This window comes from Pseudorasbora parva, chromosome 22, assembly GCF_024679245.1.
Source record: "Pseudorasbora parva isolate DD20220531a chromosome 22, ASM2467924v1, whole genome shotgun sequence".
Lineage (NCBI taxonomy): Eukaryota > Metazoa > Chordata > Actinopteri > Cypriniformes > Gobionidae > Pseudorasbora > Pseudorasbora parva.
Window position 1 is genome coordinate 8,459,082 of NC_090193.1, and position 19,824 is coordinate 8,478,905.

A 19,824-nucleotide genomic window follows, 5' to 3' on the forward strand; every position below is an offset into this window, starting at 1 on the left:
CACTTTGCTTTAATGTACCCCCATTTAGGCTAGCCCATTTTGCTCTACGGAGATCCTAGTAAAAAAAAGTCAACTGCAGGGATGCTGCTTGCATCATCCAACTGTTTACAACACATCATGGCAAGCTTTAACTGAATTACATTTTATTGATAACAGCAAAAAAGCTTGGGTTAATATCTGATAACATTCTGATTACAGGATCAATAAAACAACTTCTCTGGTGCTTGGACATGGGCGTAAGAAACTCCAAAGTACTACAGAGATTGGCTGAGAAAAGCCCAAAATCTGAGAAGCCGAAACTTCTCCGTGTTCATGGATTCACAACCGTTTAAGAAACAGCAGACAACAGGAACAAAGGATTCTTTTCAACAAGTTCATAAGTCTCCAAAGAAACTGACAAAAATTGCCAAGGCTGACTGTATTTCAAGTCAACCTAGCGGGGTATTGGGTAAAGTTTTCAACCAGCAAAGATCACGCCTCGGATAAACCTCATAGGCTACAATATTGCCTCTGCGAAAGAATGCCCTAAAACATCACAACATCTTCGATGCACATATCTGGACATGGAACGACAGGATGGTATCAAGCTTTAAACTGCTATGCAATCAGCTTCTGGCACTGATGGCTTCATAGTGTGACTATGAAAGAGGCGAGGGAAATGCACAAAAAGATTTATTCATTGTCCTCTTCTCACTCAAAAAATTGCACTGCTTCGGTACATCTGGGAGCAGAGAATTATGGGTATTCTGGCAGCAAAGGGGCGGGATCATAATGCTCAGTCTCTAAGAACATATTTGAGTTCAGGATTGATTCAGCATGCCCTCTACGAGGTTGGGTAGGATAATGAAGAGTGCAAGGACACTGCAAACATTTTCTGAGGTAGGATCAATGCCAGCTATGCTATGTTTTTCTAGACTCAGGCTTTCTCTCTAGGTTCTTTCCAATAAAGTAAAATCAGCACACAAAAAAACATAAGCACATCTCCATCCATCAACACAAATGTGAGTCTCCTAACCAAAATAATACATTGCTTCTTGCTGGTCAGTCTAAAGCTCGAATCTCTCATCACCTCAACATTTTTACAACACATTAAGGTAAACTTTTTCTCCGTTGTGTTAATGATAGTGGCTGCAAAGCACGAATTCTGTCATGGGACGGGACATGGGACCTTCAGACATGGGACGAGGTGGCCGAGTGGTTAAGCCGATGGACTACTAATCCATTGTGCTCTGCACGCGTGGGTTCGAATCCCATCCTCAACGATGGTTGTCTTTAGTGTTCGAGAGTGCCAGGCAAAGTTGTTTACATCACTTTGCTTTAACGTACTTACCACCGCTTTAACGTTTAACTACTTTAAAGTAATCATCCTAAACATAGCTGCAGAAAAACACCACATCCCAGTTTAACGCAGCCGCGTAACGAGGTGGCCGAGTGGTTAAGGCGATGGACTGCTAATCCATTGTGCTCTGCACGCGTGGCTTCGAATCCCATCCTCGTCGTTTGATGTCTTTAGTGTTCGAGAGTGCCAGGCAAAGTTGTTTGAAGCACTTTGCTTTAATGTACCTACCACCGCTTTAACGTTTAACCACTTTAAAGTAATTATCCTAAACATAGATGCAGAAAAACACAACATCCCAGTTTTATGCAGACGCGTGACGAGGTGGCCAAGTGGTTAAGGATATTGACTGCAAATCCATTGTGCTCTACACGCGTGAGTTCGAATCCCATCCTCATTGTTTAATGTCTTTAGTGTTCGAGAGAGCCAGGCAAAGTTTTTTGAAGCACTTTGCTTTAATGTACCCCCATTTAGGCTAGCCCATTTTGCTCTACGGAGATCCTAGTAAAAAAAAGTCAACTGCAGGGATGCTGCTTGCATCATCCAACTGTTTACAACACATCATGGCAAGCTTTAACTGAATTACATTTTATTGATAACAGCAAAAAAGCTTGGGTTAATATCTGATAACATTCTGATTACAGGATCAATAAAACAACTTCTCTGGTGCTTGGACATGGGCGTAAGAAACTCCAAAGTACTACAGAGATTGGCTGAGAAAAGCCCAAAATCTGAGAAGCCGAAACTTCTCCGTGTTCATGGATTCACAACCGTTTAAGAAACAGCAGACAACAGGAACAAAGGATTCTTTTCAACAAGTTCATAAGTCTCCAAAGAGACTGACAAAAATTGCCAAGGCTGACTGTATTTCAAGTCAACCTAGCGGGGTATTGGGTAAAGTTTTCAACCAGCAAAGATCACGCCTCGGATAAACCTCATAGGCTACAATATTGCCTCTGCGAAAGAATGCCCTAAAACATCACAACATCTTCGATGCACATATCTGGACATGGAACGACAGGATGGTATCAAGCTTTAAACTGCTATGCAATCAGCTTCTGGCACTGATGGCTTCATAGTGTGACTATGAAAGAGGCGAGGGAAATGCACAAAAAGATTTATTCATTGTCCTCTTCTCACTCAAAAAATTGCACTGCTTCGGTACATCTGGGAGCAGAGAATTATGGGTATTCTGGCAGCAAAGGGGCGGGATCATAATGCTCAGTCTCTAAGAACATATTTGAGTTCAGGATTGATTCAGCATGCCCTCTACGAGGTTGGGTAGGATAATGAAGAGTGCAAGGACACTGCAAACATTTTCTGAGGTAGGATCAATGCCAGCTATGGTATGTTTTTCTAGACTCAGGCTTTCTCTCTAGGTTCTTTCCAATAAAGTAAAATCAGCACACAAAAAAACATAAGCACATCTCCATCCATCAACACAAATGTGAGTCTCCTAACCAAAATAATACATTGCTTCTTGCTGGTCAGTCTAAAGCTCGAATCTCTCATCACCTCAACATTTTTACAACACATTAAGGTAAACTTTTTCTCTGTTGTGTTAATGATAGTGGCTGCAAAGCACGAATTCTGTCATGGGACGGGACATGGGACCTTCAGACATGGGACGAGGTGGCCGAGTGGTTAAGCCGATGGACTACTAATCCATTGTGCTCTGCACGCGTGGGTTCGAATCCCATCCTCAACGATGGTTGTCTTTAGTGTTCGAGAGTGCCAGGCAAAGTTGTTTACATCACTTTGCTTTAACGTACTTACCACCGCTTTAACGTTTAACTACTTTAAAGTAATCATCCTAAACATAGCTGCAGAAAAACACCACATCCCAGTTTAACGCAGCCGCGTAACGAGGTGGCCGAGTGGTTAAGGCGATGGACTGCTAATCCATTGTGCTCTGCACGCGTGGCTTCGAATCCCATCCTCGTCGTTTGATGTCTTTAGTGTTCGAGAGTGCCAGGCAAAGTTGTTTGAAGCACTTTGCTTTAATGTACCTACCACCGCTTTAACGTTTAACCACTTTAAAGTAATTATCCTAAACATAGATGCAGAAAAACACAACATCCCAGTTTTATGCAGACGCGTGACGAGGTGGCCAAGTGGTTAAGGATATTGACTGCAAATCCATTGTGCTCTACACGCGTGAGTTCGAATCCCATCCTCATTGTTTAATGTCTTTAGTGTTCGAGAGAGCCAGGCAAAGTTGTTTAAAGCACTTTGCTTTAACGTACTTACCACCGCTTTAACGTTTAACTACTTTAAAGTAATCATCCTAAACATAGCTGCAGAAAAACACCACATCCCAGTTTAATGCAGCAGCGTGACGAGGTGGCTGAGTGGTTAAGGTGATGGACTGCTAATCCATTGTGCTCTGCATGTGTGGGTTTGAAACCCATCCTCAACGATGGTTGTCTTTGGTGTTCGAGAGTGCCAAGCAAAGTTGTTTAAAGCACTTTGCTTTAACGTACTTACCACCGCTTTAACGTTTAACTACTTTAAAGTAATCATCCTAAACATAGCTGCAGAAAAACACCACATCCCAGTTCAATGCAGACGCGTGACGAGGTGGCTGAGTGGTTAAGGCGATGGACTGCTAATCCATTGTGCTCTGCACATGTGGGTTTGAAACCCATCCTCAACGATGGTTGTCTTTGGTGTTCGAGAGTGCCAGGCAAAGTTGTTTAAAGCACTTTGCTTTAATGTACCCCCATTTAGGCTAGCCTATTTTGCTCTACGGAGATCCTAGTAAAAAAAAGTCAACTGCAGGGATGCTGCTTGCATCATCCAACTGTTTACAACACATCATGGCAAGCTTTAACTGAATTACATTTTATTGATAACAGCAAAAAAGCTTGGGTTAATATCTGATAACATTCTGATTACAGGATCAATAAAACAACTTCTCTGGTGCTTGGACATGGACGTAAGAAACTCCAAAGTACTACAGAGATTGGCTGAGAAAAGCCCAAAATCTGAGAAGCCGAAACTTCTCCGTGTTCATGGATTCACAACCGTTTAAGAAACAGCAGACAACAGGAACAAAGGATTCTTTTCAACAAGTTCATAAGTCTCCAAAGAGACTGACAAAAATTGCCAAGGCTGACTGTATTTCAAGTCAACCTAGCAGGGTATTGGGTAAAGTTTTCAACCAGCAAAGATCACGCCTCGGATAAACCTCATAGGCTACGGTATTGCCTCTGCGAAAGAATGCCATAAAACATCACAACATCTTCGATGCACATATCTGGACATGGAACGACAGGATGGTATCAAGCTTTAAACTGCTATGCAATCAGCTTCTGGCACTGATGGCTTCATAGTGTGACTATGAAAGAGGCGAGGGAAATGCACAAAAAGATTTATTCATTGTCCTCTTCTCACTCAAAAAACTGCACTGCTTCGGTACATCTGGGAGCAGAGAATTATGGGTATTCTGGCAGCAAAGGGGCGGGATCATAATGCTCAGTCTCTAAGAACATATTTGAGTTCAGCATTGATTCAGCATGCCCTCTACGAGGTTGGGTAGGATAATGAAGAGTGCAAGGACACTGCAAACATTTTCTGAGGTAGGATCAATGCCAGCTATGCTATGTTTTTCTAGACTCAGGCTTTCTCTCTAGGTTCTTTCCAATAAAGTAAAATCAGCACACAAAAAAACATAAGCACATCTCCTTCCATCAACACAAATGTGAGTCTCCTAACCAAAATAATACATTGCTTCTTGCTGGTCAGTCTAAGGCTCGAATCTCTCATCACCTCAACATTTTTACAACACATTAAGGTAAACTTTTTCTCCGTTGTGTTAATGATAGTGGCTGCAAAGCACGAATTCTGTCCCTTCAGACATGGGACGAGGTGGCCGAGTGGTTAAGCCGATGGACTGCTAATCCATTGTGCTCTGCACGCGTGGGTTTGAATCCCATCCTCAACGATGGTTGTCTTTAGTGTTCGAGAGTGCCAGGCAAAGTTGTTTAAAGCACTTTGCTTTAACGTACTTACCACCGCTTTAACGTTTAACTACTTTAAAGTAATCATCCTAAACATAGATGCAGAAAAACATCACATCCCAGTTTCATGCAGACACGTGACGAGGTGGCCGAGTGGTTAAGGCGATGGACTGCTAATCCATTGTGCTCTGCACGCGTGGGTTCGAATGCCATCCTCGTCGTTTGATGTCTTTAGTGTTCGAGAGTGCCAGGCAAAGTTGTTTGAAGCACTTTGCTTTAATGTACCTACCACCGCTTAAACGTTTAACCACTTTAAAGTAATCATCCTAAACATAGCTGCAGAAAAACACCACATCCCAGTTTAATGCAGCCGCGTGACGAGGTGGCTGAGTGGTTAAGGCGATGGACTGCTAATCCATTGTGCTCTGCACGTGTGGGTTTGAAACCCATCCTCAACGATGGTTGTCTTTGGTGTTCGAGAGTGCCAGGCAAAGTTTTTTAAAGCACTTTGCTTTAAAGTACTTACCACCGCTTTAACGTTTAACTACTTTAAAGTAATCATCCTAAACATAGCTGCAGAAAAACACCAGAGCCCAGTTTTATGCAGACGTGAGACGAGGTGGCCGAGTGGTTAAGGCGATGGACTGCTAATCCATTGTGCTCTGCACGCGTGGCTTCGAATCCCATCCTCGTCGTTTGATGTCTTTAGTGTTCGAGAGTGCCAGGCAAAGTTGTTTGAAGCACTTTGCTTTAATGTACCTACCACAGCTTTAACGTTTAACCACTTTAAAGTAATCATCCTAAACATAGATGCAGAAAAACACAACATCCCAGTTTTATGCAGACACGTGACGAGGTGGCCAAGTGGTTAAGGATATTGACTGCAAATCCATTGTGCTCTGCACGCATGAGTTCGAATCCCATCCTCATTGTTTAATGTCTTTAGTGTTCGAGAGAGCCAGGCAAAGTTTTTTGAAGCACTTTGCTTTAATGTACCCCCATTTAGGCTAGCCCATTTTGCTCTACGGAGATCCTAGTAAAAAAAAGTCAACTGCAGGGATGCTGCTTGCATCATCCAACTGTTTACAACACATCATGGCAAGCTTTAACTGAATTACATTTTATTGATAACAGCAAAAAAGCTTGGGTTAATATCTGATAACATTCTGATTACAGGATCAATAATACAACTTCTCTGGTGCTTGGACATGGGTGTAAGAAACTCCAAAGTACTACTGAGATTGGCTGAGAAAAGCCCAAAATCTGAGAAGCCGAAACTTCTCCGTGTTCATGGATTCACAACCGTTTAAGAAACAACAGACAACAGGAACAAAGGATTCTTTTCAACAAGTTGATAAGTCTCCAAAGAGACTGACAAAAATTGCCAAGGCTGACTGTATTTCAAGTCAACCTAGCGGGGTATTGGGTAAAGTTTTCAACCAGCAAAGATCACGCCTCGGATAAACCTCATAGGCTACGATATTGCCTCTGCGAAAGAATGCCCTACAACATCACAACATCTTCGATGCACATATCTGGACATGGAACGACAGGATGGTATCAAGCTTTAAACTGCTATGCAATCAGCTTCTGGCACTGATGGCTTCATAGTGTGACTATGAAAGAGGCGAGGGAAATGCACAAAAAGATTTATTCATTGTCCTCTTCTCACTCAAAAAATTGCACTGCTTCGGTACATCTGGGAGCAGAGAATTATGGGTATTCTGGCAGCAAAGGGGCGGGGTCATAATGCTCAGTCTCTAAGAACATATTTGAGTTCAGGATTGATTCAGCATGCCCTCTACGAGGTTGGGTAGGATAATGAAGAGTGCAAGGACACTGCAAACATTTTCTGAGGTAGGATCAATGCCAGCTATGCTATGTTTTTCTAGACTCAGGCTTTCTCTCTAGGTTCTTTCCAATAAAGTAAAATCAGCACACAAAAAAACATAAGCACATCTCCTTCCATCAACACAAATGTGAGTCTCCTAACCAAAATAATACATTGCTTCTTGCTGGTCAGTCTAAGGCTCGAATCTCTCATCACCTCAACATTTTTACAACACATTAATGTAAACTTTTTCTCCGTTGTGTTAATGATAGTGGCTGCAAAGCACAAATTCTGTCATGGGACGGGACATGGGACCTTCAGGCATGGGACGAGGTGGCCGAGTGGTTAAGCCGATGGACTGCTAATCCAATGTGCTCTGCACACTTGGGTTCGAATATCATCCTCAACGATGGTTGTCTTTAGTGTTCGAGAGTGCCAGGCAAAGTTGTTTACATCACTTTGCTTTAACGTACTTACCACCGCTTTAACGTTTAACTACTTTAAAGTAATCATCCTAAACATAGCTGCAGAAAAACACCACATCCCAGTTTAATGCAGCCGCGTAACGAGGTGGCCGAGTGGTTAAGGCGATGGACTGCTAATCCATTGTGCCCTGCACGCGTGGCTTCGAATCCCATCCTCGTCGTTTGATGTCTTTAGTGTTCGAGAGTGCCAGGCAAAGTTGTTTGAAGCACTTTGCTTTAATGTACCTACCACCGCTTTAACGTTTAACCACTTTAAAGTAATTATCCTAAACATAGATGCAGAAAAACACAACATCCCAGTTTTATGCAGACGCGTGACGAGGTGGCCAAGTGGTTAAGGATATTGACTGCAAATCCATTGTGCTCTGCACGCGTGAGTTCGAATCCCATCCTCGTCGTTTGATGTCTTTAGTGTTCGAGAGTGCCAGGCAAAGTTGTTTAAAGCACTTTGCTTTAACGTACCTACCACCGCTTTAACGTTTAACTACTTTAAAGTAATCATCCTAAACATAGCTGCAGAAAAACACAACATCCCAATTTTATGCAGACGCGTGACGAGGTGGCCAAGTGGTTAAGGATATTGACTGCAAATCCATTGTGCTCTGCACGCGTGAGTTCGAATCCCATCCTCATTGTTTGATGTCTTTAGTGTTCGAGAGAGCCAGGCAAAGTTTTTTGAAGCACTTTGCTTTAATGTACCCCCATTTAGGCTAGCCTATTTTGCTCTACGGAGATCCTAGTAAAAAAAAGTCAACTGCAGGGATGCTGCTTGCATCATCCAACTGTTTACAACACATCATGGCAAGCTTTAACTGAATTACATTTTATTGATAACAGCAAAAAAGCTTGGGTTAATATCTGATAACATTCTGATTACAGGATCAATAAAACAACTTCTCTGGTGCTTGGACATGGGCGTAAGAAACTCCAAAGTACTACAGAGATTGGCTGAGAAAAGCCCAAAATCTGAGAAGCCGAAACTTCTCCGTGTTCATGGATTCAAAACCGTTTAAGAAACAGCAGACAACAGGAACAAAGGATTCTTTTCAACAAGTTGATAAGTCTCCAAAGAGACTGACAAAAATTGCCAAGGCTGACTGTATTTCAAGTCAACCTAGCGGGGTATTGGGTAAAGTTTTCAACCAGCAAAGATCACGCCTCGGATAAACCTCATAGGCTACGATATTGCCTCTGCGAAAGAATGCCCTAAAACATCACAACATCTTCGATGCACATATCTGGACATGGAACGACAGGATGGTATCAAGCTTTAAACTGCTATGCAATCAGCTTCTGGCACTGATGGCTTCATAGTGTGACTATGAAAGAGGCGAGGGAAATACACAAAAAGATTTATTCATTGTCCTCTTCTCACTCAAAAAATTGCACTGCTTCGGTACATCTGGGAGCAGAGAATTATGGGTATTCTGGCAGCAAAGGGGCGGGATCATAATGCTCAGTCTCTAAGAACATATTTGAGTTCAGGATTGATTCAGCATGCCCTCTACGAGGTTGGGTAGGATAATGAAGAGTGCAAGGACACTGCAAACATTTTCTGAGGTAGGATCAATGCCAGCTATGCTATGTTTTTCTAGACTCAGGCTTTCTCTCTAGGTTCTTTCCAATAAAGTAAAATCAGCACACAAAAAAACATAAGCACATCTCCTTCCATCAACACAAATGTGAGTCTCCTAACCAAAATAATACATTGCTTCTTGCTGGTCAGTCTAAGGCTCGAATCTCTCATCACTTCAACATTTTTACAACACATTAAGGTAAACTTTTTCTCCGTTGTGTTAATGATAGTGGCTGCAAAGCACGAATTCTGTCATGGGACGGGACATGGGACCTTCAGGCATGGGACGAGGTGGCCGAGTGGTTAAGCCGATGGACTGCTAATCCATTGTGCTCTGCACGCGTGGGTTCGAATCTCATCCTCAACGATGGTTGTCTTTAGTGTTCGAGAGTGCCAGGCAAAGTTGTTTACATCACTTTGCTTTAACGTACTTACCACCGCTTTAACGTTTAACTACTTTAAAGTAATCATCCTAAACATAGCTGCAGAAAAACACCACATCCCAGTTTAACGCAGCCGCGTAACGAGGTGGCCGAGTGGTTAAGGCGATGGACTGCTAATCCATTGTGCTCTGCACGCGTGGCTTCGAATCCCATCCTCGTCGTTTGATGTCTTTAGTGTTCGAGAGTGCCAGGCAAAGTTGTTTGAAGCACTTTGCTTTAATGTACCTACCACCGCTTTAACGTTTAACCACTTTAAAGTAATTATCCTAAACATAGATGCAGAAAAACACAACATCCCAGTTTTATGCAGACGCGTGACGAGGTGGCCAAGTGGTTAAGGATATTGACTGCAAATCCATTGTGCTCTGCACGCGTGAGTTCGAATCCCATCCTCATTGTTTAATGTCTTTAGTGTTCGAGAGAGCCAGGCAAAGTTTTTTGAAGCACTTTGCTTTAATGTACCCCCATTTAGGCTAGCCCATTTTGCTCTACGGAGATCCTAGTAAAAAAAAGTCAACTGCAGGGATGCTGCTTGCATCATCCAACTGTTTACAACACATCATGGCAAGCTTTAACTGAATTACATTTTATTGATAACAGCAAAAAAGCTTGGGTTAATATCTGATAACATTCTGATTACAGGATCAATAAAACAACTTCTCTGGTGCTTGGACATGGGCGTAAGAAACTCCAAAGTACTACAGAGATTGGCTGAGAAAAGCCCAAAATCTGAGAAGCCGAAACTTCTCCGTGTTCATGGATTCACAACCGTTTAAGAAACAGCAGACAACAGGAACAAAGGATTCTTTTCAACAAGTTCATAAGTCTCCAAAGAGACTGACAAAAATTGCCAAGGCTGACTGTATTTCAAGTCAACCTAGCGGGGTATTGGGTAAAGTTTTCAAACAGCAAAGATCACGCCTCGGATAAACCTCATAGGCTACAATATTGCCTCTGCGAAAGAATGCCCTAAAACATCACAACATCTTCGATGCACATATCTGGACATGGAACGACAGGATGGTATCAAGCTTTAAACTGCTATGCAATCAGCTTCTGGCACTGATGGCTTCATAGTGTGACTATGAAAGAGGCGAGGGAAATGCACAAAAAGATTTATTCATTGTCCTCTTCTCACTCAAAAAATTGCACTGCTTCGGTACATCTGGGAGCAGAGAATTATGGGTATTCTGGCAGCAAAGGGGCGGGATCATAATGCTCAGTCTCTAAGAACATATTTGAGTTCAGGATTGATTCAGCATGCCCTCTACGAGGTTGGGTAGGATAATGAAGAGTGCAAGGACACTGCAAACATTTTCTGAGGTAGGATCAATGCCAACTATGGTATGTTTTTCTAGACTCAGGCTTTCTCTCTAGGTTCTTTCCAATAAAGTAAAATCAGCACACAAAAAAACATAAGCACATCTCCATCCATCAACACAAATGTGAGTCTCCTAACCAAAATAATACATTGCTTCTTGCTGGTCAGTCTAAAGCTCGAATCTCTCATCACCTCAACATTTTTACAACACATTAAGGTAAACTTTTTCTCTGTTGTGTTAATGATAGTGGCTGCAAAGCACGAATTCTGTCATGGGACGGGACATGGGACCTTCAGACATGGGACGAGGTGGCCGAGTGGTTAAGCCGATGGACTACTAATCCATTGTGCTCTGCACGCGTGGGTTCGAATCCCATCCTCAACGATGGTTGTCTTTAGTGTTCGAGAGTGCCAGGCAAAGTTGTTTACATCACTTTGCTTTAACGTACTTACCACCGCTTTAACGTTTAACTACTTTAAAGTAATCATCCTAAACATAGCTGCAGAAAAACACCACATCCCAGTTTAACGCAGCCGCGTAACGAGGTGGCCGAGTGGTTAAGGCGATGGACTGCTAATCCATTGTGCTCTGCACGCGTGGCTTCGAATCCCATCCTCGTCGTTTGATGTCTTTAGTGTTCGAGAGTGCCAGGCAAAGTTGTTTGAAGCACTTTGCTTTAATGTACCTACCACCGCTTTAACGTTTAACCACTTTAAAGTAATTATCCTAAACATAGATGCAGAAAAACACAACATCCCAGTTTTATGCAGACGCGTGACGAGGTGGCCAAGTGGTTAAGGATATTGACTGCAAATCCATTGTGCTCTACACGCGTGAGTTCGAATCCCATCCTCATTGTTTAATGTCTTTAGTGTTCGAGAGAGCCAGGCAAAGTTTTTTGAAGCACTTTGCTTTAATGTACCCCCATTTAGGCTAGCCCATTTTGCTCTACGGAGATCCTAGTAAAAAAAAGTCAACTGCAGGGATGCTGCTTGCATCATCCAACTGTTTACAACACATCATGGCAAGCTTTAACTGAATTACATTTTATTGATAACAGCAAAAAAGCTTGGGTTAATATCTGATAACATTCTGATTACAGGATCAATAAAACAACTTCTCTGGTGCTTGGACATGGGCGTAAGAAACTCCAAAGTACTACAGAGATTGGCTGAGAAAAGCCCAAAATCTGAGAAGCCGAAACTTCTCCGTGTTCATGGATTCACAACCGTTTAAGAAACAGCAGAGAACAGGAACAAAGGATTCTTTTCAACAAGTTCATAAGTCTCCAAAGAGACTGACAAAAATTGCCAAGGCTGACTGTATTTCAAGTCAACCTAGCGGGGTATTGGGTAAAGTTTTCAACCAGCAAAGATCACGCCTCGGATAAACCTCATAGGCTACAATATTGCCTCTGCGAAAGAATGCCCTAAAACATCACAACATCTTCGATGCACATATCTGGACATGGAACGACAGGATGGTATCAAGCTTTAAACTGCTATGCAATCAGCTTCTGGCACTGATGGCTTCATAGTGTGACTATGAAAGAGGCGAGGGAAATGCACAAAAAGATTTATTCATTGTCCTCTTCTCACTCAAAAAATTGCACTGCTTCGGTACATCTGGGAGCAGAGAATTATGGGTATTCTGGCAGCAAAGGGGCGGGATCATAATGCTCAGTCTCTAAGAACATATTTGAGTTCAGGATTGATTCAGCATGCCCTCTACGAGGTTGGGTAGGATAATGAAGAGTGCAAGGACACTGCAAACATTTTCTGAGGTAGGATCAATGCCAGCTATGCTATGTTTTTCTAGACTCAGGCTTTCTCTCTAGGTTCTTTCCAATAAAGTAAAATCAGCACACAAAAAAACATAAGCACATCTCCATCCATCAACACAAATGTGAGTCTCCTAACCAAAATAATACATTGCTTCTTGCTGGTCAGTCTAAAGCTCGAATCTCTCATCACCTCAACATTTTTACAACACATTAAGGTAAACTTTTTCTCTGTTGTGTTAATGATAGTGGCTGCAAAGCACGAATTCTGTCATGGGACGGGACATGGGACTTTCAGACATGGGACGAGGTGGCCGAGTGGTTAAGCCGATGGACTACTAATCCATTGTGCTCTACACGCGTGGGTTTGAATCCCATCCTCAACGATGGTTGTCTTTAGTGTACGAGAGTGCCAGGCAAAGTTGTTTAAAGCACTTTGCTTTAACGTACTTACCACCGCTTTAACGTTTAACTACTTTAAAGTAATCATCCTAAACATAGCTGCAGAAAAACACCACATCCCAGTTTAATGCAGCAGCGTGACGAGGTGGCTGAGTGGTTAAGGTGATGGACTGCTAATCCATTGTGCTCTGCATGTGTGGGTTTGAAACCCATCCTCAACGATGGTTGTCTTTGGTGTTCGAGAGTGCCAAGCAAAGTTGTTTAAAGCACTTTGCTTTAACGTACTTACCACCGCTTTAACGTTTAACTACTTTAAAGTAATCATCCTAAACATAGCTGCAGAAAAACACCACATCCCAGTTCAATGCAGACGCGTGACGAGGTGGCTGAGTGGTTAAGGCGATGGACTGCTAATCCATTGTGCTCTGCACATGTGGGTTTGAAACCCATCCTCAACAATGGTTGTCTTTGGTGTTCGAGAGTGCCAGGCAAAGTTGTTTAAAGCACTTTGCTTTAATGTACCCCCATTTAGGCTAGCCTATTTTGCTCTACGGAGATCCTAGTAAAAAAAAGTCAACTGCAGGGATGCTGCTTGCATCATCCAACTGTTTACAACACATCATGGCAAGCTTTAACTGAATTACATTTTATTGATAACAGCAAAAAAGCTTGGGTTAATATCTGATAACATTCTGATTACAGGATCAATAAAACAACTTCTCTGGTGCTTGGACATGGACGTAAGAAACTCCAAAGTACTACAGAGATTGGCTGAGAAAAGCCCAAAATCTGAGAAGCCGAAACTTCTCCGTGTTCATGGATTCACAACCGTTTAAGAAACAGCAGACAACAGGAACAAAGGATTCTTTTCAACAAGTTCATAAGTCTCCAAAGAGACTGACAAAAATTGCCAAGGCTGACTGTATTTCAAGTCAACCTAGCGGGGTATTGGGTAAAGTTTTCAACCAGCAAAGATCACGCCTCGGATAAACCTCATAGGCTACGATATTGCCTCTGCGAAAGAATGCCATAAAACATCACAACATCTTCGATGCACATATCTGGACATGGAACGACAGGATGGTATCAAGCTTTAAACTGCTATGCAATCAGCTTCTGGCACTGATGGCTTCATAGTGTGACTATGAAAGAGGCGAGGGAAATGCACAAAAAGATTTATTCATTGTCCTCTTCTCACTCAAAAAACTGCACTGCTTCGGTACATCTGGGAGCAGAGAATTATGGGTATTCTGGCAGCAAAGGGGCGGGATCATAATGCTCAGTCTCTAAGAACATATTTGAGTTCAGCATTGATTCAGCATGCCCTCTACAAGGTTGGGTAGGATAATGAAGAGTGCAAGGACACTGCAAACATTTTCTGAGGTAGGATCAATGCCAGCTATGCTATGTTTTTCTAGACTCAGGCTTTCTCTCTAGGTTCTTTCCAATAAAGTAAAATCAGCACACAAAAAAACATAAGCACATCTCCTTCCATCAACACAAATGTGAGTCTCCTAACCAAAATAATACATTGCTTCTTGCTGGTCAGTCTAAGGCTCGAATCTCTCATCACCTCAACATTTTTACAACACATTAAGGTAAACTTTTTCTCCGTTGTGTTAATGATAGTGGCTGCAAAGCACGAATTCTGTCATGGGACGGGACATGGGACCTTCAGGCATGGGACGAGGTGGCCGAGTGGTTAAGCCGATGGACTGCTAATCCATTGTGCTCTGCACGCGTGGGTTCGACTCTCATCCTCAACGATGGTTGTCTTTAGTGTTCGAGAGTGCCAGGCAAAGTTGTTTACATCACTTTGCTTTAACGTACTTACCACCGCTTTAACGTTTAACTACTTTAAAGTAATCATCCTAAACATAGCTGCAGAAAAACACCACATCCCAGTTTAACGCAGCCGCGTAACGAGGTGGCCGAGTGGTTAAGGCGATGGACTGCTAATCCATTGTGCTCTGCACGCGTGGCTTCGAATCCCATCCTCGTCGTTTGATGTCTTTAGTGTTCGAGAGTGCCAGGCAAAGTTGTTTGAAGCACTTTGCTTTAATGTACCTACCACCGCTTTAACGTTTAACCACTTTAAAGTAATTATCCTAAACATAGATGCAGAAAAACACAACATCCCAGTTTTATGCAGACGCGTGACGAGGTGGCCAAGTGGTTAAGGATATTGACTGCAAATCCATTGTGCTCTGCACGCGTGAGTTCGAATCCCATCCTCATTGTTTAATGTCTTTAGTGTTCGAGAGAGCCAGGCAAAGTTTTTTGAAGCACTTTGCTTTAATGTACCCCCATTTAGGCTAGCCCATTTTGCTCTACGGAGATCCTAGTAAAAAAAAGTCAACTGCAGGGATGCTGCTTGCATCATCCAACTGTTTACAACACATCATGGCAAGCTTTAACTGAATTACATTTTATTGATAACAGCAAAAAAGCTTGGGTTAATATCTGATAACATTCTGATTACAGGATCAATAAAACAACTTCTCTGGTGCTTGGACATGGGCGTAAGAAACTCCAAAGTACTACAGAGATTGGCTGAGAAAAGCCCAAAATCTGAGAAGCCGAAACTTCTCCGTGTTCATGGATTCACAACCGTTTAAGAAACAGCAGACAACAGGAACAAAGGATTCTTTTCAACAAGTTCATAAGTCTCCAAAGAGACTGACAAAAATTGCCAAGGCTGACTGTATTTCAAGTCAACCTAGCGGGGTATTGGGTAAAGTTTTCAACCAGCAAAGATCACGCCTCGGATAAACCTCATAGGCTACAATATTGCCTCTGCGAAAGAATGCCCTAAAACATCACAACATCTTCGATGCACATATCTGGACATGGAACGACAGGATGGTATCAAGCTTTAAACTGCTATGCAATCAGCTTCTGGCACTGATGGCTTCATAGTGTGACTATGAAAGAGGCGAGGGAAATGCACAAAAAGATTTATTCATTGTCCTCTTCTCACTCAAAAAATTGCACTGCTTCGGTACATCTGGGAGCAGAGAATTATGGGTATTCTGGCAGCAAAGGGGCGGGATCATAATGCTCAGTCTCTAAGAACATATTTGAGTTCAGGATTGATTCAGCATGCCCTCTACGAGGTTGGGTAGGATAATGAAGAGTGCAAGGACACTGCAAACATTTTCTGAGGTAGGATCAATGCCAGCTATGGTATGTTTTTCTAGACTCAGGCTTTCTCTCTAGGTTCTTTCCAATAAAGTAAAATCAGCACACAAAAAAACATAAGCACATCTCCATCCATCAACACAAATGTGAGTCTCCTAACCAAAATAATACATTGCTTCTTGCTGGTCAGTCTAAAGCTCGAATCTCTCATCACCTCAACATTTTTACAACACATTAAGGTAAACTTTTTCTCTGTTGTGTTAATGATAGTGGCTGCAAAGCACGAATTCTGTCATGGGACGGGACATGGGACCTTCAGACATGGGACGAGGTGGCCGAGTGGTTAAGCCGATGGACTACTAATCCATTGTGCTCTGCACGCGTGGGTTCGAATCCCATCCTCAACGATGGTTGTCTTTAGTGTTCGAGAGTGCCAGGCAAAGTTGTTTACATCACTTTGCTTTAACGTACTTACCACCGCTTTAACGTTTAACTACTTTAAAGTAATCATCCTAAACATAGCTGCAGAAAAACACCACATCCCAGTTTAACGCAGCCGCGTAACGAGGTGGCCGAGTGGTTAAGGCGATGGACTGCTAATCCATTGTGCTCTGCACGCGTGGCTTCGAATCCCATCCTCGTCGTTTGATGTCTTTAGTGTTCGAGAGTGCCAGGCAAAGTTGTTTGAAGCACTTTGCTTTAATGTACCTACCACCGCTTTAACGTTTAACCACTTTAAAGTAATTATCCTAAACATAGATGCAGAAAAACACAACATCCCAGTTTTATGCAGACGCGTGACGAGGTGGCCAAGTGGTTAAGGATATTGACTGCAAATCCATTGTGCTCTACACGCGTGAGTTCGAATCCCATCCTCATTGTTTAATGTCTTTAGTGTTCGAGAGAGCCAGGCAAAGTTTTTTGAAGCACTTTGCTTTAATGTACCCCCATTTAGGCTAGCCCATTTTGCTCTACGGAGATCCTAGTAAAAAAAAGTCAACTGCAGGGATGCTGCTTGCATCATCCAACTGTTTACAACACATCATGGCAAGCTTTAACTGAATTACATTTTATTGATAACAGCAAAAAAGCTTGGGTTAATATCTGATAACATTCTGATTACAGGATCAATAAAACAACTTCTCTGGTGCTTGGACATGGGCGTAAGAAACTCCAAAGTACTACAGAGATTGGCTGAGAAAAGCCCAAAATCTGAGAAGCCGAAACTTCTCCGTGTTCATGGATTCACAACCGTTTAAGAAACAGCAGACAACAGGAACAAAGGATTCTTTTCAACAAGTTCATAAGTCTCCAAAGAGACTGACAAAAATTGCCAAGGCTGACTGTATTTCAAGTCAACCTAGCGGGGTATTGGGTAAAGTTTTCAACCAGCAAAGATCACGCCTCGGATAAACCTCATAGGCTACAATATTGCCTCTGCGAAAGAATGCCCTAAAACATCACAACATCTTCGATGCACATATCTGGACATGGAACGACAGGATGGTATCAAGCTTTAAACTGCTATGCAATCAGCTTCTGGCACTGATGGCTTCATAGTGTGACTATGAAAGAGGCGAGGGAAATGCACAAAAAGATTTATTCATTGTCCTCTTCTCACTCAAAAAATTGCACTGCTTCGGTACATCTGGGAGCAGAGAATTATGGGTATTCTGGCAGCAAAGGGGCGGGATCATAATGCTCAGTCTCTAAGAACATATTTGAGTTCAGGATTGATTCAGCATGCCCTCTACGAGGTTGGGTAGGATAATGAAGAGTGCAAGGACACTGCAAACATTTTCTGAGGTAGGATCAATGCCAGCTATGGTATGTTTTTCTAGACTCAGGCTTTCTCTCTAGGTTCTTTCCAATAAAGTAAAATCAGCACACAAAAAAACATAAGCACATCTCCATCCATCAACACAAATGTGAGTCTCCTAACCAAAATAATACATTGCTTCTTGCTGGTCAGTCTAAAGCTCGAATCTCTCATCACCTCAACATTTTTACAACACATTAAGGTAAACTTTTTCTCTGTTGTGTTAATGATAGTGGCTGCAAAGCACGAATTCTGTCATGGGACGGGACATGGGACCTTCAGACATGGGACGAGGTGGCCGAGTGGTTAAGACGATGGACTACTAATCCATTGTGCTCTGCACGCGTGGGTTCGAATCCCATCCTCAACGATGGTTGTCTTTAGTGTTCGAGAGTGCCAGGCAAAGTTGTTTACATCACTTTGCTTTAACGTACTTACCACCGCTTTAACGTTTAACTACTTTAAAGTAATCATCCTAAACATAGCTGCAGAAAAACACCACATCCCAGTTTAACGCAGCCGCGTAACGAGGTGGCCGAGTGGTTAAGGCGATGGACTGCTAATCCATTGTGCTCTGCACGCGTGGCTTCGAATCCCATCCTCGTCGTTTGATGTCTTTAGTGTTCGAGAGTGCCAGGCAAAGTTGTTTGAAGCACTTTGCTTTAATGTACCTACCACCGCTTTAACGTTTAACCACTTTAAAGTAATTATCCTAAACATAGATGCAGAAAAACACAACATCCCAGTTTTATGCAGACGCGTGACGAGGTGGCCAAGTGGTTAAGGATATTGACTGCAAATCCATTGTGCTCTACACGTGTGAGTTCGAATCCCATCCTCATTGTTTAATGTCTTTAGTGTTCGAGAGAGCCAGGCAAAGTTTTTTGAAGCACTTTGCTTTAATGTACCCCCATTTAGGCTAGCCCATTTTGCTCTACGGAGATCCTAGTAAAAAAAAGTCAACTGCAGGGATGCTGCTTGCATCATCCAACTGTTTACAACACATCATGGCAAGCTTTAACTGAATTACATTTTATTGATAACAGCAAAAAAGCTTGGGTTAATATCTGATAACATTCTGATTACAGGATCAATAAAACAACTTCTCTGGTGCTTGGACATGGGCGTAAGAAACTCCAAAGTACTACAGAGATTGGCTGAGAAAAGCCCAAAATCTGAGAAGCCGAAACTTCTCCGTGTTCATGGATTCACAACCGTTTAAGAAACAGCAGACAACAGGAACAAAGGATTCTTTTCAACAAGTTCATAAGTCTCCAAAGAGACTGACAAAAATTGCCAAGGCTGACTGTATTTCAAGTCAACCTAGCGGGGTATTGGGTAAAGTTTTCAACCAGCAAAGATCACGCCTCGGATAAACCTCATAGGCTACAATATTGCCTCTGCGAAAGAATGCCCTAAAACATCACAACATCTTCGATGCACATATCTGGACATGGAACGACAGGATGGTATCAAGCTTTAAACTGCTATGCAATCAGCTTCTGGCACTGATGGCTTCATAGTGTGACTATGAAAGAGGCGAGGGAAATGCACAAAAAGATTTATTCATTGTCCTCTTCTCACTCAAAAAATTGCACTGCTTCGGTACATCTGGGAGCAGAGAATTATGGGTATTCTGGCAGCAAAGGGGCGGGATCATAATGCTCAGTCTCTAAGAACATATTTGAGTTCAGGATTGATTCAGCATGCCCTCTACGAGGTTGGGT

The 19,824-nt window shown here is 42.5% G+C and overlaps 16 non-coding genes across 16 annotated transcripts; 5 read left to right on the plus strand and 11 right to left on the minus strand.

The window, feature by feature from the left end:
- Positions 1-381: 381 nt before the first annotated feature.
- Positions 382-522, minus strand: LOC137059010 (U4 spliceosomal RNA). The gene has a single exon (XR_010900968.1). It is a non-coding gene; the product is annotated as a U4 spliceosomal RNA (small nuclear RNA).
- Positions 523-1,180: 658 nt separating this feature from the next.
- trnas-acu (transfer RNA serine (anticodon ACU)) lies at positions 1,181-1,262 on the plus strand. The gene has a single exon. It is a non-coding gene; the product is annotated as a tRNA-Ser (tRNA).
- Positions 1,263-2,163: 901 nt separating this feature from the next.
- On the minus strand, positions 2,164-2,304 carry LOC137058981 (U4 spliceosomal RNA). The gene has a single exon (XR_010900941.1). It is a non-coding gene; the product is annotated as a U4 spliceosomal RNA (small nuclear RNA).
- A 658-nt stretch (positions 2,305-2,962) lies between these two features.
- On the plus strand, positions 2,963-3,044 carry trnas-acu (transfer RNA serine (anticodon ACU)). Its single transcript has one exon. It is a non-coding gene; the product is annotated as a tRNA-Ser (tRNA).
- A 1,375-nt stretch (positions 3,045-4,419) lies between these two features.
- LOC137059018 (U4 spliceosomal RNA) lies at positions 4,420-4,560 on the minus strand. Its single transcript, XR_010900976.1, has one exon. It is a non-coding gene; the product is annotated as a U4 spliceosomal RNA (small nuclear RNA).
- Positions 4,561-6,657: 2,097 nt separating this feature from the next.
- LOC137058946 (U4 spliceosomal RNA) lies at positions 6,658-6,798 on the minus strand. The gene has a single exon (XR_010900909.1). It is a non-coding gene; the product is annotated as a U4 spliceosomal RNA (small nuclear RNA).
- A 1,878-nt stretch (positions 6,799-8,676) lies between these two features.
- LOC137058947 (U4 spliceosomal RNA) lies at positions 8,677-8,817 on the minus strand. Its single transcript, XR_010900910.1, has one exon. It is a non-coding gene; the product is annotated as a U4 spliceosomal RNA (small nuclear RNA).
- Positions 8,818-10,458: 1,641 nt separating this feature from the next.
- LOC137059015 (U4 spliceosomal RNA) lies at positions 10,459-10,599 on the minus strand. Its single transcript, XR_010900974.1, has one exon. It is a non-coding gene; the product is annotated as a U4 spliceosomal RNA (small nuclear RNA).
- A 658-nt stretch (positions 10,600-11,257) lies between these two features.
- Positions 11,258-11,339, plus strand: trnas-acu (transfer RNA serine (anticodon ACU)). The gene has a single exon. It is a non-coding gene; the product is annotated as a tRNA-Ser (tRNA).
- A 901-nt stretch (positions 11,340-12,240) lies between these two features.
- On the minus strand, positions 12,241-12,381 carry LOC137058982 (U4 spliceosomal RNA). Its single transcript, XR_010900942.1, has one exon. It is a non-coding gene; the product is annotated as a U4 spliceosomal RNA (small nuclear RNA).
- A 1,641-nt stretch (positions 12,382-14,022) lies between these two features.
- LOC137058949 (U4 spliceosomal RNA) lies at positions 14,023-14,163 on the minus strand. Its single transcript, XR_010900911.1, has one exon. It is a non-coding gene; the product is annotated as a U4 spliceosomal RNA (small nuclear RNA).
- Positions 14,164-15,804: 1,641 nt separating this feature from the next.
- LOC137058983 (U4 spliceosomal RNA) lies at positions 15,805-15,945 on the minus strand. Its single transcript, XR_010900943.1, has one exon. It is a non-coding gene; the product is annotated as a U4 spliceosomal RNA (small nuclear RNA).
- Positions 15,946-16,603: 658 nt separating this feature from the next.
- On the plus strand, positions 16,604-16,685 carry trnas-acu (transfer RNA serine (anticodon ACU)). Its single transcript has one exon. It is a non-coding gene; the product is annotated as a tRNA-Ser (tRNA).
- Positions 16,686-17,586: 901 nt separating this feature from the next.
- Positions 17,587-17,727, minus strand: LOC137058985 (U4 spliceosomal RNA). The gene has a single exon (XR_010900944.1). It is a non-coding gene; the product is annotated as a U4 spliceosomal RNA (small nuclear RNA).
- A 658-nt stretch (positions 17,728-18,385) lies between these two features.
- Positions 18,386-18,467, plus strand: trnas-acu (transfer RNA serine (anticodon ACU)). Its single transcript has one exon. It is a non-coding gene; the product is annotated as a tRNA-Ser (tRNA).
- A 901-nt stretch (positions 18,468-19,368) lies between these two features.
- On the minus strand, positions 19,369-19,509 carry LOC137058986 (U4 spliceosomal RNA). The gene has a single exon (XR_010900945.1). It is a non-coding gene; the product is annotated as a U4 spliceosomal RNA (small nuclear RNA).
- Positions 19,510-19,824: the final 315 nt, after the last annotated feature.